Source organism: Pleurodeles waltl, chromosome 6, assembly GCF_031143425.1.
Source record: "Pleurodeles waltl isolate 20211129_DDA chromosome 6, aPleWal1.hap1.20221129, whole genome shotgun sequence".
Lineage (NCBI taxonomy): Eukaryota > Metazoa > Chordata > Amphibia > Caudata > Salamandridae > Pleurodeles > Pleurodeles waltl.
In genome coordinates this window covers 421,167,331-421,184,975 of record NC_090445.1, presented here as the reverse complement: position 1 = coordinate 421,184,975, position 17,645 = coordinate 421,167,331, and the positions used below count along the sequence as shown (strand labels likewise).

At 46.9% G+C, this 17,645-nt stretch overlaps 1 pseudogene; it reads right to left on the bottom strand.

Moving 5' to 3' along the window:
• Positions 1–3,711: 3,711 nt before the first annotated feature.
• LOC138301951 (gastricsin-like) overlaps positions 3,712–17,645 on the bottom strand; it is a 32,510-nt pseudogene continuing 18,576 nt past the window's right edge.

Genomic DNA, 17,645 nt, shown 5'->3' with positions numbered 1-17,645 from the left:
ATGATGTTGGCACTAACCTGGTAATGCCTGGCGGTGTTGTACAACTAGATGTGATGTTACTAATGTTGACAATGTGATGTAAGTTGTATGTTAAGAATGTGATGACCCTACCTCACTTTCTGTTTCTCAGCATCAGCATCGGCAGGCAAAGGAGACGGGCACAGCCGAGTGGGGAAGCTTCTGGCCACTGGACCTCCAGTCACAAGAACACCGACACCCAGGGACCCAGTGGCCTGGAGGGCGAGGGGAGTGCCACAGGGGAGACTGGATCCAGTTCATCATCTTCGGAATCCTCCTCCAGTGGACACTCCCTAATGGTGGTGGACCCATCTGGGACCACCCCAATTCCAATATAGGAAGCCACCCCCCTTTCTATCACTGCCCTCCCTGTAGCTCCTTATCCAGTTTGCTGTGCCCGCTCACCCAAGAGGGTTGGTGTTCCTTTTGCTGCCCCAGTCCCTGTTAGCCCTACTGCCTTCAGTGAGGAGGATATTGACCTCTTGAGGTCAATGTCTGTGGGTCAGTCGACCATCTTGAATGCCATCCAGGGACTGGCAACTCAGATACAATAGAGTAATACATTCCTGGACGGCATTCACAGTGCCCTGGCTGGTCGACAGAGATCATTTCAGGCACTGGCCTCCACACTGATGGCAACCAGTCATGCTTTGTCTACCATCCCCCCTCGACCTTCCTCTTCCCAATCCTCCCTTCCCCAACCCAGCCAAAACACACAGCCAAACACACAAATAAACAGGCATGCATCCACCTCAACATCCAAGGGTAGCACAGACAAACATAAGCACCACAAGACACACCACCGGCATGCACACAAGCAACATACACCTGCACACACAGCAACAGTCACAACCTGCCTGACACCCCCACCACTGCCAGCACCACTTACACAACACCTGACACACCTGTAGACACCACACCAACATTCATTGATCCAGCCACCACATCTATCCTACCTGCAGACATCACCCCAGCAGACCCTCAGACATCCACCCTAGTCACTACACCCGCAGACACCACAACCACTGGCACGCCTACATGCAGCACATTAACCATACCTGCAGTCACCACCCCAACAGACAGCCACTCACCCCCCACACCGTCCCCCAGCACCTCCACCCCACCTCAGCCCAAAACACATACACCCCCTCACTCACCCACCCAACAGACACCCACCACCCACAAGCATACCTCCACCAAACTTGCACCGAAGACATCCACAGCAACACCTCATACAACCACTCCCTCTCCCTCCACACCCAAACCCTTTTGTTATGACCGTCCCTGTGTGTCTAAGAAAGCTTTCCTCTTGGAGTTTGACCTTTCCCTTACTCCTCCCCCCGTGACACCCCTAGACGATCCGTTCCCCTCCCCAAGGCCATACCTTCTACCTCCGAGGCCTCCCCTACCCCCGTGCCAGTACCCATGCACCTCCCCCCGCCAAGAAGTCAACCCCTCCCAAGAAGACTCACCTCTCCCACAAGCCTAAGCCAAAACATCCCCCCTAAGCCAAATCTGTGTATGTGTGGGTGTCTTTGTTGTTGTATGTGAATGTGCATATCAGTGTACTGGTACGTGTGTGTGTTGCCTCTGCAGCCCCCTCCCTATGGTATGCTATGTAAGTGTACAAAATGTCACAATATACAACTGTAACAGGTGAGTGTGTGTACTTACGGTTGTGTTGTGGCGAAGATTCTGTTGTCTTCCCTCGAGCAGGAGCAGCGGGATGACGTCTAGTTGTGGTTCCATGGTGGCTCCAGATGAGTATGGCTTCCTGGAGGTGAGTGTCTCCCTTTATACAGTTCATATCCGCCTGGGTTTCTGTGGTGATCCGACTACAGCGGAAATGCTGGCGGTGTGCAACCTCGTAATAGGTCCGACGGATGCTTGGTCTCCGCCTGCCTGCTGGTGCCTTCAATCGTCCGCAGCTGTCTGACTGCAACGGCAGTGCCGTCACTGCTGTGGCGGGATTCTTTATGCATCACCGCCAAAGTCATAATTTGGCAGTCCTCTCTGCCAGCCTGTTGATAGTCTGACCGCCACCCCCAATATGGTGGTCTTCTGACTGCCAAAGTCGTAATGAGGCCCTAAGTCCCAATGAGAAAATCTTGACAGACCAAAGGCACGAAAATAATCCAGGTGGCGGTTGGACTGCATGGTTTTTCACACCTAAACCAATGGCTTTAACGGGACCACGTTAACAGATATCCAACTATGCATCCATTTTGCCAGAAAAAGCCTGCTGCCTTTTGTCCTTGGAAGATCTTTCCCCTCCATTTTGCAGACTAAGTACCAAGGTAAAAATCTTGACTGAGCCGTCTCGCTTGATGTATCCGACCTTGGGATCTCTTGAAGTTGGTCTCAAAGTGCACCTAGGTTCCGGTCTGGTGCAACCATCGACTATCATTGATGCTCATTGCTTTTTGGTGCTATTTTCACTTAAAGCTTTAAAAACTCCTATAGTTGGTCCACCTTATTGGATTTTGTTGTTTCAGTGTCATTTTGTTTACTGAATTTTACTCTTTTTTTCTAAATTAGAATGGGATTTTTATGATTTAAAGTTTTGACTTTAGTTACTGCACACATGCATTACACATTGACCTACGTTAAGGCTGTTTGCACTGTGCTATAGCTATGTGCAGGTTGAGTTCAGGGTGATCTAGTGTTTTTCGGGTTTTCTGACAAGTTAGTGTTATTATTCTTTGAGGTGGGTGACAGCCCACCCAAATTATTAACTTTTTTTAAACGTTGTTACTTATCAGAACTCGTACTAGTGAGTGTTCTCTGGCACAGACTGTTACTCTTTACAGTTTGGCCCTGCTACAGCTTGTACTTCATGTTGCTTCAGAAGACAGCAGGCGTGAGACGACAAAAGACGTCAGAAGAGTGCAGACGTCAGAAGACAGAATGTGGTAAAGAAGACAGCGAAGTCAGAAGAAGGTATGCAGAAAGAAAAAAGAACGACAACAAAGAAAGAAGACCAAGAAGAAAGAAGATGTCTGCGAAGTAAGAAGACAGCATGTTGGAAGAAAAAAGAAGACAGCAATGAAAAAAGAAGACAGAGAAGACGTCAGCGAAGAAAAAAGATGTCAGAGAAGAAGGAAGACGGCATGCAAGAATAAAAAAAGAAATATCTTCTGCCTCGCAGCCAGCGGGATGGACACTGGCCAGTGTTGAATAGTAAGTGACTGGAAGGAGTACTAGGTCCAGAGGCAACTCGACGGCAATATCGGCAAAGAAGACAAAGATGATGACAGGGAGTGACTTAAAGACGACGTGCTGGCCAATCCGAAGCAGGTAAATCAGAGCGACGTTGGAGTAAGCCAATGGTAAGTTTAGGTAAGTAAGGGCTGGTTCCAAGCCCCTTTAAAAAAAATTCACTAACATAAGATTTCACAAGCAAGTGTGCGTGCAGGTGAAACCTAAAAATGAAGTAGCTGGGTAAGTGAATGGGGGTGACTTCAATTTACTGTTCAAACCAAGACTTTTTGAGAGCAGAATGTGTGTTTACCCCACCTCCAACTCTGCGAAATTTATCACAAAACGTTTGACTGGGTAATTCAATAATAAAGTAGCATGGTGTTTAATACACGTTTTTATTGACTTTACTTGGGCACAGAAATGGACATAACATGACACAACACTACAGCTGCTGCAGACACTGACTAAGGGGTGTAATAGCAGATTTAAGCGACTGACATCTAAAGCTGGAGATGATGCCACAGTCATTCTAGGCCGCGGTGGCAAAGCCCACTTGGTTGTTGCCAAAATTGTAGACTGAGTAGCATGCATGGAGGAAGACATCACCCAGTATCCAGAGGGGCTGCCCCATCTGGGAGGGCAGGTAGGTCGGCATGATGCCCACTGTCAAGTAACCGTTGTTCTGTTGAAATAAAGAAGGCGCTCTAGTTAAAATTTGAAATATTTCTATGCACGTTTGCATCCAGATCTAATGACCCTGCTAAGCTATTGTATGAAGAACGTACTTCAGGTAGAGGAGAAAACTACAAGTCAGTACAACTAACTACAAATTTCTGCAAGGGTAATCGAGTCAGCTCTACTATATGCTAGGACCCAGATTTGTTAATATTTGACGCAGTGCAGCACAGCAACCAAAGTCGCTGCTCCGCCTTGCTTCAAATGGAGAGCGAGAACATGCACAATAGCTACAAGATAGGGTGCATTTTTTTCTCTCCCCTTACGCTGGTGCACGTTTGACTGCCATATGCCAACACACACCCTTGTGCCATAGTGTAAGAGTGTGTGTGTGATCTGTAAAGCATAGGTTTTGTACTGGAAGAGGACCCTTCTTGTACAAGAACTATTCTTTAAGAATTTGCCACTTTGTATGTGTGCTGTACAGCGCAACGTACATGCAATGTTAGAAAAATGAGATATGAAAACAATTCTCTTTCTTACCCCCTGCTTTAAGGAGGAGTAACGTTCTAGTGCAAATCCCTGTCAACGAATGGTAGTAGATAGAGATTTGCACCAAATCCCCAGGCCTACTTACATGGAAATGCTCATGTCCCACCTCTGGAACACCCCCTTAATGCAAAGAAGCGCAATGCACAACTTTACTTTGGGAACTTCCCAACACAAGGTTTGAGTTGGATAATAAATCCCACCCCAGCACTTTGTGCCGGGTTGTGACACAAGCCTGGTGCAAAGTATTAGTGAATCTGGGTCTAGGTTTATATGTGAGCTCCTGAAGACACTAGGACTGTGAGTGTAAGGTCTACAAAATGGTTAATACGTGGACTTTGTAGGACACCTGGACTATACAGGTAACCTCTACAGGGCATTAGTGTTGTAGAAAAATGTTAGAGGACAATTGTGCTATACGAGTGAGCTCAGTAAGATGGTTGGATCACGCAAGAGCTATATGATACTCTAGGCCTACACATCTACATTAGGGCTAGGGGAGAGTTTTGTAAGACATGAGGACTATGCAAGAGCTCTCCAACAGACTGCAGTTCCAATAAAGATCACTATAAGTGATTTAGAATCTGACAGCATTTTGAGAGGCGTCAGCTTATACAAGAGAGATCGCAAAAAGACAATAGGCAGCAATAACGAACTGACAACATACCCTGAGACTGTAACATGCTGCCCAGTACATCAAGAAGGGCTACACTGAGAACTCTAGAAGACAGTGCATGACACACTTTGTGTTAGCGCTAAACAAGAGAGCATGTTGGATCTGTACAGGACACAATCAGCGGACTGATATTCTGTGATATGTTCGTCCCTCCTCCCCATTATCTCCTGGCCTGTGCTGCTGGTCCTTGCCGCAAAGTCACGCCATTTGGAAACATCACTCCCCACCCCCGCCAAACGTGAGGGAAAGGGAAGTGCAAACAGCAGCTGTGATATAAGGGGTGTAAGTGACCATAATGCAGAGTCTCATAATCATCAAGCATCATAATAAGTCAGGAGAATGCTGATCCAACAGAAACAGGTAGAAGAAGAGGGCCAAGCAGCGGTATGTGGGGACAGCGCCTACAGTAATGGGTCCAGTCCTAGGAACCTCATCTTAAAGGGATGCTTCTGTACTGTGTACGGAACGCAACTAGGAGGTAGGCACTATAAATACTATATTGCAGGTATAAGGAGTCAAACGCATGCACACACATCAATCAGGCCAAATCAGCTACAACATGTCATGTTTCCTTGTTGTCTTCAACATCCTTACCTGGAGGACGTAAGAAGATGCTTGCAGAGGGAAGGAGACGCCACTAATGGTGAAGCCGAGGGTTGGCATGTTCTGAATATTACCACAGCTTACTGTGTACTACAGAGGAGAGCACAAGAAAAAGAACATATGCAATGCAAAATTAACATAGTAGCTCTACCTGTACATATAAGAGAGGCAGGTTTGTGCCACTACACTGAAGAACTTAAGTGCATTTAGCAACAAGTGAGTTTATCATTCATCCGCCTTGTATACAGTACTTTTAGTGCTTAAAGTGTGTAGGCGGTGGGCAACAGCACATATTTTTGGGGAACAGAAAACGTATTTTTCATCATCAGACTTTGACCCAGAGCAACTGAGAGAATCAAAAAGGTGAGAAAGTATTTAGGAGGAAGAAAAACATAGGAACAAACAGCAACTAAAGAAACCAGAGTTGAAAGGCTGCAAGATGAAGAGACAAGAAGTTCAGAGAGGTAGAAAAAACGCGCGAGAGGGGGGATCATATGAAAACTACGCAGCCTTGGTATCCAACCACCCACACATTTGCCAGTCCTGCTGGATACCGTCTAAGAAAAATTTAGACCCATGTACTGATATTCAAGCACAGAACAAATTGGTCCTTTGGTTAAACAGAAAATCTCCAAATCATGCATTGGATTGGCAAATGCATAAGGTCCTTGCTGTGGCATGCTATCAGCCAGGTCACCAGACAAGGTCTTAGAAAGACCTTGACAACTTCACAGTTGGAGAAGGTGAAAAGAGGCCAGTGGAAAATAAAAACACGCACAGTAAGGGCAAACACTTCCAGAGGCAGGCATGTCTGCTGACCTGCCCCGTTCATGTTAGCACCAGCACCTCCCGGTGAGCAGCGGCACTCATCACGCATGGTACAAGGGCCTTCCCTGCGCAGAGCAGCGGGCGGCCAACAGCAGTTTTATTATGTATTTATTTTGTTCTGCCAACAGCAGTTACGACTTCTACGCTTACGATTCAGTTCACTCTATGTACTCGTCCCCTTATCTTTCTTGCCTTAAAAGTTCCCCACGTCTTATGATTGCTGTGATGTGTTGAGCTGCCAGGTCCCTTCCTTGTGCGGCAGGGTCAGTCCCTCAAACTTCGTCTCTTGGGGCTAGCTACAACCTGCGTGCACTCGGTACCCGGTAAATCCAGACCGTCTTCCTATCATACCTGTATTTATATCCCTCGGTGTGTTTCGCTTCAGTAATTGTGCTTTTCCTCCCGAGGCCGAGGTTGCCCGACCTCTTGCATTGGGGTATCCGAGGCTGCTTCAGAACCTGCCAGGCCTGGTTTTCCATCACCCGTCCTGCAGGCGCCTGTCTATTTCCCCCTCCCCCCTCCCTTTTGCACGTTACACCTGGGTCCCCTTCTCAGACCTTGAAGCAACTACAGGGGGTGAACGGACCTGCAGGGGGAGACGGAAGGAATGGACTCAGCATCCTGTGCGGAATCTGAGACATGGTTCTGGCCAGTGCTTGAAATGGAAAAAATAAAGTGCAGGTACTCTGTGCCAGAGTACCTGCTTGTTTCTGAGAAGTGCCGGTACTCTCCAATTCAATTTATTACGTTTTTCTTGAGATGTGCCGGTACTCTCTCTCTCAAAATAAAAAAGTGCCGGTACTCAGTACCGGACAGTACCGGCCCATTTAAAGCACTGGTTCTGGCACCAACTAAGCGGGGCCCCTTCAAAGTACCTGCAGGGCCTGGAGCTCGCCCCACCCCGCGCACCGCGGGGGCTGCACCTTTCCCTTAATGTGCACCAACAACCTCGTGAGGGACTGAAGTGCGATACAATTACAATTATATTTACACGTCATTAAATTGCATGTTTGAATCCAGGAAAGGATGATCTGGTAACTCGTGATGTGTATGAGGTAAGCGGGCTCTGGCTTCATGGCTGGCACTAATAAAGTGCCTTGACTGTGTCCGAGTGTAGCGCACCCAGGCAGATGAACTTGCACTGGGGCCGCACACACTCAATGTGTGCTCTGCCACGTAAATCTGCAAACTGCAGACGAGTCACTTTGCAAGTTTGTCAAGTGATCAGCCGAGATATAAAAGGGTTTTATTGCATCATGCTAAGTGTGTAGGCGAGGCGTATATGGTCTGTGTGTAACTATCAAATAATCAATTATATGTACACATTATAAACTTAATTACCGAGTTACCAGTAGTGTCTTGTAAAATATGTCACTTACTACTAAAGTCAATCAAACTAAGTTTGTAAACCTTTGAAAGACTAACTCAAACCGTGCGAGGACTCATACTTATGCCTTGGGTGACTTGTGCAGGCGGTTTCAGAGGCCACAGTATGACGTGATCTCTATGACTAGGAATAGGAGGGAGGAGGAGATGTAGGATAGTTGCTAGGGGAGCCGAATTTGGAACAAGGACAACCAGGTTCAGATCCCAGCATTATCTCAACATCCCGAGATTCTGAGCAAATCACTTCATCTCCCTCTGCCTAAAAAGAAAAACACATTTGTAAGGTTAGAGTCAGGTTTGTGCTATAGAACAATTAAAAAAATGACCAGGTCAGGAACTTGTGACCAGCAGGTTATATATGTAAAACAAAAGTAGAGGGATGGCAAGAGATGTAGTGCAGCACTCATGTTCCCGATTGCTTTTAATATGCACCTAATAAGTACAATTAGCTGGGTGGGAAATCACTCACCCCAGTGATCCCCAAATTGGAAATAAACCAACAGCGCATAGTGCAATACACTAAGAAGTATGTCTTTTGGACTTTGTAAGTACCACGTATTAACCACAATTGGTGGTGAAGTACCTTGCCACACAATCAGTACTAAATAACATTTATGCCTCTGATAGATAATATGAGGCAATTCTGTGTTGTGTGATTTGAACATATGTTTTCCAACACTGGTGAGTCTGAGGACTACTTGTCCATATGATGAAAAGTGTGGCTGGGAACCTTACAGGACTGGAATGTGGAGAAAACCAAAAGAGCGCCACTGAAGCCTCTACTTAGGAGATGGACTAATCCTTCATACCTTACTGTTTTGAATATTAGTGGTGTGTGGGTATTGTGCAAGGTTATGTCTTAATGGCTGACCCTCTGAACTGCTTTGCTACAATACATATTTGTGACTGGCATGTTACATTAAATGTTGTCAGGCAGACACATTAACCGTTCAATCTGTTTTGTGGTTACTCATACATGTGATCAAAACTTAAATACAGATCTCTGCTATAAGTGCATTAATCAAATGATTTCTCCGCTATTGTACTAGTAGACTGGTTGGATACACATAGATGTTTACATCAAGTGACTTAATACCCCTGTTATATTATGTGGATTTGTAGAGCATAACCTTTGATATTGTCACTGTATTAGTGAGGTGCGATAAAAAAGTGTGCAGCATCTCAATGAGTGGTTGCTGTACTGAACCATATTCCTAGAGTTATATTGTTAAGGTGTCTCCTGGACGTTTCTTTGTTTTTGCTGTTGTATTTTTTCTATGGTATATGCCGGTCTCATTCACAATGTATAGGCAAGGTAATGTGTAAATGGTACACAAGAAAATGAGATGTGCAAATGAACAATACATTATACTATACTGTTCTGTGAAAGAACTGGAACGCAAAAGTACTTTATTATATATTGCAAAACCAATAAAGAGTTACTTGGAAAAAAATATGGCCTTGTAGACAGCACTATCACTTGGGAGAGTATCCTGGAGATTAGCAGATGAGAGACTAGCCTGCTAAGAGCAGGTTGGACTATTAGAAAAGTCAGGTCTTCGGCTTCTTGGGGAACTCAAGACTAGAGAAGGAGATTCTGATGTGTAGTGAGAGGTTGTTCTATGCTTTAGGAGCAATGTATGAGAAGGCCCGGGCTCCAGATCCGTTTCTGTGTTTGCATGTGTCCATGCGGTTTGTGCGAGTAGGTGTCCAGATGAGCTGAGGTATCTGGAGGGTTTGTGGAAGAAAATATGACTGTTCAGTTAGGTGGGGCTGGTGTTGTGTAGTGCCTTGCTGTTTTGGGTGTAAACTAGGGGAGGACAATATATTCTGCTCCGCTGGTGGAGTTTTCAGAGTTTTGGCCACTCTGCATTATGCTTGTAACTCGAAGTTCTGGGCAGATTCCGCCAGATGATGTGTGGTGGAGTCTTTTTATCGCACATACTGTACGTTAACGAGTGAGAGCAAAATTTTGCCACTCCTAGCGCAATTTTTGGTCACTAGGAGGGCACTGGGTGAGATTTCTCCAACATGGGTGGTCGCGACCGTTTGTAGTCAGAAAACTGCCACTCGAGTAGGAAATCCACTCATTCAGCAGTAAAATCAACTCAAGAAACCGCGCCCTTTGGCGCACCCCGTGGTGCCATTTGCTCTAATTTTCAGGGTGGAATGAGCAACCGGTGCTAAAATCACAGCACGAGCAGCGCGACTTGCCTATTTCCACCCGTTCTCAGAATTCCATGGAATCTCGCTGAGATTTTTTAAACTTAGCAGAATTCCACAAAGTCAAACTCCATGACTAATGCCCAGGCCTAATTTAAACCATAATGACTACATAATCCAATGTTCTTTGCTCATCTCTTTATGACAGAATTTGATTTAAAAAATCAATGTGTACCATCAGACAACAGACTAGCTTATCATTGCCATTGCTCCGCATTACATGGACCCTCATAACTGTTTGTTTTGTGACTCCTGCCCCCCCCACCCCCCCCACCCGATGTGTGTGATGAAATACATGTTATTCATATACAGCGTGACAGGTGGCAAGGGTGCGGTCCAGCATTTCCGACTTACCTGCCCATTTTGATCCTGTTGGGCTCCAAGGTACTGCGTGAGGGTAGAGAAGGCCTGCTGAGGGGCGGAGAGCAAGGAGGTTCCGGTGTCCACGATAGCCTGGCACCCTTGGCTGCACCAGCCCATGGTCTGTCCATTGATGGAGAATCTGGAGAGATGGGGACATAAACTTGTGGTTGTTCCATCTCATGACACTGGGCTGTACACTATTTCAATAACAAAAACATGTCTTTAATGAAGGGTTAACTTTGGTTGTTACTGGATGTAGGAAGATTTACAATGGAAGTCTTAATCACCACGACAGAGGATTTAACAATGCCAGAAGGTGAAGCCATAATTGTAAATCAGTTCTAGTTATCATCTACGTTCAGGAAGCATATGGAGGAAAACTGACAGGGGATCTGAACTCTCAGTGGGTGTCTCCCTTGGCTACGACATTGAGTATGTACTAGAAGACGTTGTAACCTTTGAACTTACCTACCATCAATTCTGTAATCTATCCGAAGGGATCAGCCGCTTATGATAATGCTAGGCTTATTGTCTATACCCCTTTGCTCTCACCCCCACCCCCAATCTAAATCCCACTCCTCATAATAAATGTATTTATCTTTTTGTCTATTTATTTTTATTTAGTTATTAACTCTTTATTAGGGCTCTGCAGGTGCAAAGTGCTTGCAGGCTGCTCGCATACTTAATTGCGCTTTGCATGCACTTCCTCTTTTTAGATCAAAGCCTACCAGATAACACATATATTCAGAAAGCTGGCCTATTAATGCATTCCACCTCTTGCTTACCATTGGCTTTGTGGTTTGTAACTCACAATTTACTGCTTTCTATTTGCTGGTTTTATTTACTTTAGGCTGTCCAGCCAGCTTGAGTTTGTTCCACCCATTGCCCAAACCTTGTTTAGTGTATTCTTCCATAAACTTGCTTTCTGTAAACAGGCAGTTAAATCTTGCTCTTATCTTCTGCATTCAAAGACAGAGGTCAAATGTCAAGTTCTCTCTACTAGGGAGCTTGCTGTTTATTTTTGTTTCTCTGACTTCAAAGTGAGATAATTTATGTGGCAATCCTGCTGAGGACCCTCACATTTTCTTGAGTTAGAGCTATTGGCATTGTAAATTCATAACTGGACTTTTCTTGCCACATAAATTGTTCAACCCTGCCTCCTAATTTCATCTTTTCCCGCCATATGATTCCAGTGGCCTACCATTTAACTAAAGCACTTCCATTTACCTTCTTCCTCTATCTTAAAAAAATATACAATTATCATATAAACCTTTATCAGACATAAACCTTTGGCATTAGAGTGTAATGCTCAAAACACCATAACAAAAATATAACTTGTGATGGATTGGAGGGTGAAAGGAAAGACAGAGTCGGGAGTAAAGATGAAGAGGACAAGTGGCGTAGTTACTGTGTCATGGGTTCCGGAGTAAGAAAGGAACATGATTGACTACAATTTCGGTAGGAAAATAGAGGAGTAATTAGAGTTGAGTGAGGTCCATAGGTCTTTGGGCCTCAGTGTCACTGCACCTGTTGCTCCATTGATAACTAGGCCTCAGGAGAGAAAGTGGATGGGGCAGAAAAAGAGAAGCGAAAGGAATACAACAGACAAAAGGAAGAAAGAGAACAGGTCGCAAAGAAATAAAAGAAAGAAGGGGAAAAAATGAAAACAATTAAGAGAGGAAATAGAGCAAATGAGACGAAAGAAAAAAGGGAAAGAAGGTAGTGAACAAAAGATAAAGAGGAAAAAATCATGAAAGAAGTGTGACAAGAAAGAGAAACATTAACATTAGAGAAAAAAGAGTGAAGGTGAGAGAAGAACGAGTTACTTACCTTCGGTAACAACTTTTCTGGTGGATACATAAGCTACCTGTGGATTCCTCACCTAATGGATTCCTCACCTAATGAATACTCCCATGGCGCCAGCATTCGACGGAAATCTTCTTCCTAGTCTCTGCACGTCGACGAGGACGTCACTCTAGCCCACGCGACGCCGTCTGACGTCATACAGGCAATAAGAGGTCCTCGACGACGTGCCGACGTCAGTACCAACAAATTTTTTACGTGCATGAGAACAACAACCCAATGCAATGAAAGAGCAAGGTAAAATACCATAACATTGTAAAATACACAACATTGCAATGAATAGCTGTAAATTTAATATAACTCTCTTTTTTTTAAACAACAAATATATGCAAATCATGTATATACACAAAGATATATACATATATATATATATATATATATATATATATATATATATATATATATACAGATAAATATACACAAATATCCATATATACAACATCTACTGCAACCTTGAAGACCAAGAGGAGCGCACTCAAGGATTACTTGGTAAGACCAGAAAGGCAACGGGGAGGCGGGTGGGACCGTGAGAAATCCACAGGTAGCTTATGTATCCACCAGAAAAGTCGTTACCGAAGGTAAGTAACTCGTTCTTCTGACGGATACAACTACCTGTGGATTCCTCACCTAATGAATAGAGTCCCAAAGCAGTACCACGCCCGGTGGCGGGTGCCTAAATGGTCAAACCAAGAAATCCTGCAGCACTGACCGTGCAAAATGGCCGTCCCTTCTAACCTCAGAATCCAAACAGTAATGTTTCGCAAAAGTGTGAAGGGACGACCAAGTTGCGGCCTTGCAGATGTCGACCGCAGGAACACCTCTGGCCAAGGCCGAAGTGGCCGACTTAGCTCTGGTGGAATGAGCTCTAATGCCCTCAGGAGGATCCTTCTTTGCCAAAGAGTAACAGATGTTAATGCAAAGAACAACCCACCTGGATAGTGTTCTCTTGTGGACTGCCTTTCCTCTCCTCTTGCCCACGTATCCAATGAACAGCTGATCCTCCAGCCTGAAATCCTTCGTTCTATCAATAAAGAAGCTTAACGCTCTCTTTGGGTCCAGCCGGTGCAGTCTTTCTTCCTCTTTAGAAGGATGAGACGGAGGATAGAACGTGGACAAAGTAATTGTCTGTGCCAAATGGAAAGGTGAAACAACCTTCGGGAGGAAAGCAGCCTTGGTCCTCAACACCACCTTATCCCCATAAAAAGTTGTATAAGGGGGCTTTACCGATAAGGCCAGCAACTCACTCACTCTCCTTGCAGATGTTATAGAACCCAGGAAGACTGTTTTTATAACCAAATACCTTAAGGGGCAAGAATGCATAGGTTCAAAAGGGGACCCCATAAGGAAAGTCAACACCAAGGACAAATCCCATTGCGGCATAACAAATGGTTTTGGAGGATATTTATTTAGAAGACCTTTCAAGAATCTGACAACAATAGGGGACTTAAATAACGATGGTTGGTCTGGAAGACATATGAAGGCTGACAAGGCCGATAAATAACCCTTAATGGTAGCCACTGCACAGCCTTTCTGCGCTAGATACAGAGCAAAAGACAAAACATCCGATAGATGAGCTTGTAAGGGATTAATCTGCCTCTCTCCACACCACGCCACAAATTTAGACCACCTATTAGCGTAAATAGATTTAGTGGAGTGTCGCCTGGCCGCTAATATAACATCCACTACATCAGGCGGGAGAGAGAAGGAACTCAGGTTGCCCCGTTCAATCTCCAGGCATGTAGGTGCAGACTCTGGAGGTTGGGGTGTAAAACCTGCCCCTGCGACTGCGAGAGGAGGTCTGCCCTGATAGGGAGACGGAGCGGAGGGCACATTGAGAGTTGGAGAAGGTCGGAGTACCACACCCTCCTTGGCCAATCCGGAGCTATTAAGATTACTAGAGCCCGGTCTTGGCGAATCTTCCTCAATACTCGAGGAATCAAGGGTATGGGAGGAAACGCGTAAAGCAACTGGCCGCACCAGGTTATTTGAAACGCGTCCCCTAACGCTCCCTGCATCGGATACTGGAGGCTGCAGAATAACGGACAATGCGTGTTCTCCAGAGTGGCAAACAGATCTACCCGAGGAAACCCCCACCTTTGGAAGATTAAACGGACTTGATCTAGATGGAGACGCCACTCGTGGTCTGCAGAGAATTGGCGACTGAGACTGTCCGCACGTACATTCAAGACCCCGGCCAGATGATTTGCTACCAAGCAAATCTGATGGTCCTTTGCCCAGGACCATAGTCGAAGAGCTTCTTTGCAGAGAAGGTACGACCCTACTCCTCCCTGTTTGTTTATGTACCACATCGTGGTAGTATTGTCCGTTAGGACCTGTACCGACTGACCACGAAGGGAAGGGAGGAAGGCCTTGAGAGCCAGACGTACAGCCCGTAACTCCAACAGATTGATATGAAACATCTGTTCCTCTGGAGACCAAAGGCCTTTGATCTCCAGATCCCCCAGATGGGCTCCCCACCCTAGAGTGGAAGCATCCGTTATGACCGTGGCCACTGGTGGTGACTGTTCGAACGGCTTTCCTTGTGAAAGATTGTTGCTCGCAATCCACCACTTCAAGTCCACCGCAGCATCTCTGGAGATCTTGACAGCACCTTCTAGATCCCCTTTGTGTTGAGACCACTGCCTTCGGAGGCACCACTGAAGAGCCCTCATGTGCCAGCGAGCATGCGTGACCAACAGAATGCAGGAGGCAAACAGACCGAGCAGACGAAGGACCTTGAGGACTGGAACTACCGCTCCATTTCGAAACATCGGAACCAATTCCTGAATATCTTGAATCCGCTGAGGCGGAGGAAAGGCTCGACCCAATGTTGTATCCAGTACTGCCCCTATGAACAGGAGGCGCTGAGAGGGCTCCAGGTGAGATTTGGGCTCGTTCACCGAAAAACCCAGGTCGAATAACAACTGAGTCGTTGACTGCAGATGATGCGACACAAGCTCCGGAGACTTGGCTTTGATCAACCAGTCGTCCAAGTAAGGGAATACTGGTATCCCCTTCCTTCTGAGCTCTGCCGCAACCACCGACATCACCTTCGTGAAGACTCGAGGTGCTGAAGTAAGACCAAACGGAAGGACCGCAAACTGATAGTGCTGCGATCCCACCATAAACCGGAGATACTTCCTGTGTGACTTGAGTATCGGGATATGAAAGTAAGCATCCTGCAAGTCGACAGACACCATCCAATCTTCCTTGTTCAACGCCAAAATCACCTGAGCTAGGGTCAGCATCTTGAACTTTTCCTGTTTGAGGAACCAATTCAAGATCCTCAGGTCCAGGATTGGTCTCAATCGACCATCCTTCTTGGGAATCAGGAAATACCTTGAGTAACAACCTCGACCCCTTTCCTGCTCTGGGACCAACTCTACCGCCGCCCTTTGAAAGGAGGACTTGTACCTCCTGTTCTAGCAACAGGAGGTGTTCTTCTGAACAATAAGATGGGCGGGGCGGGATGAGGGGCGGGAACTCCCGAAAGGGAAGGGTGTAGCCTTTTCCCACAATACTGAGAACCCAAGTGTCCATTGTAATAGTCTTCCACTTGCGGAGAAAATGCTGTAATCTTCCCCCTACAGGAGAGGAGTGAGTGGGAAATGGTGGAAGCCTAAGGCTGCTTTCCCTGCTGCACCCCTCCAGAGGACGAGGAAGAGGCAGAGTGCTGCTGAGAGGCTCCTCTGGTGCGGGCCCTCCCTCTCCCTCTAAAAGATCTATAGGGATGGGAAGAGGCAGGTTGCTGGAATCTCCCCCGAAAGGAAGAGGAGTAAGAGCCACGCCCAAATCCCCGAAACCTCCTGAAAATCCTGGAAGAGGCAGAGGAAGAAGGAGCTTGGAGTCCTAACGATTTGGCTGTGGCCCTGCTCTCCTTAAAACGTTCCAAGGCCGAATCTGCCTTGGCGCCAAACAGCTTGTCCCCATCAAAAGGGAGATCCAATAGGGTTGACTGCACATCCGCAGAAAACCCCGAATTACGGAGCCAGGCCTGTCTCCTTGCCACCACAGTCGTGCCCATTGCTCTGGCCACCGAGTCGGTCGTGTCCAGCCCAGACTGAATAATCTGGGTCGCGGCAGCCTGGGCATCTGAAACAACATCCAAAAGACCCTGGGGAAGCATCGTAAATGATGAGGAAATGTATTCCATAAGAGCATGAATATATCTCCCCAGGATACAAGTTGCGCTGGTGGCCTTCAATGCCAGACTGCAGGACGAAAAACATTTCTTGGACTGCGCATCCAGTTTCTTCGAGTCCCTGTCCCCAGGCACCGTCGGGAAAGAACCAGGCGCTGATTTGGATGAACAGGAGGCCTGCACCACCAAGCTCTCCGGTGTAGGGTGCCTAGAAAGAAAGCCAGGGTCAGTTGGTGCAGCTCGATACCTCCTGGCTACGGCTCTATGAACCGCTGGGGAAGATACTGGTCTCTTCCACACCTCTAGCACCGGATCCAGCAAAGCGTCATTAAACGGCAATAGAGGCTCTGCCGCAGCTGAGGCCGGATGTAGCACCTCTGTCAGAAGGTTCTGTTTTGTCTCTGCCACCGGCAAAGGCAGGTCTAGAAAACTAGCTGCCTTCCATACCACTGCGTGAAAGGAAGCAGCCTCCTCCGTGTATTCCCCTGGAGACGAAAGATCCCACTCAGGGGAAGTGTCCAGCCCACTGGCTGTATCTAGACCATGCAGTCCATCACCCGAGTCCTCTAGTTCTCCTTCTTCCAGGACTCGTTGGTACTCCTGCTCCTCTAATAAACGGAGAGCACGTCTCCTCGAATGAAGCCTCTGCTCGATACGCGGAGTCGACAATGCCTCCGCCGAAGCCGAAGATTGGCGCCGATCTTCAGAAGCCACCGACGCCACGTCTGGCGCCACGGGTAACTTCGGCGCCGATGAAAGAGCACTCGGAGCGGATGGACCCACCGGAGTCACAGGACGAAATCCCGACGACGGAATGGAAATCTCCGGGACCAATCCCTCCGAAGCCACCGGAGTGGCCACCGGCGCCGACACCGGCACCGAGCCCACGTTCCCAAAAGGGAGAAAGGGCATAAAGGGTGCCGGCCGTAGAGGCGCAGGATCACCCAATGAAAAGGCCAAAGGGCCAGCCGGAGCACCCCCTGGAGCCATCTGTTGGAAGATGGTATACATCGCATTTAGGAATGCGGTACTATCGGCTCCAGGGGTGGGAAAAGCCAGATACTGGGGTGCCTGTATCGAAGGCGACCCCGACGCCGGCCTCGACGTCTGCGACGCCAG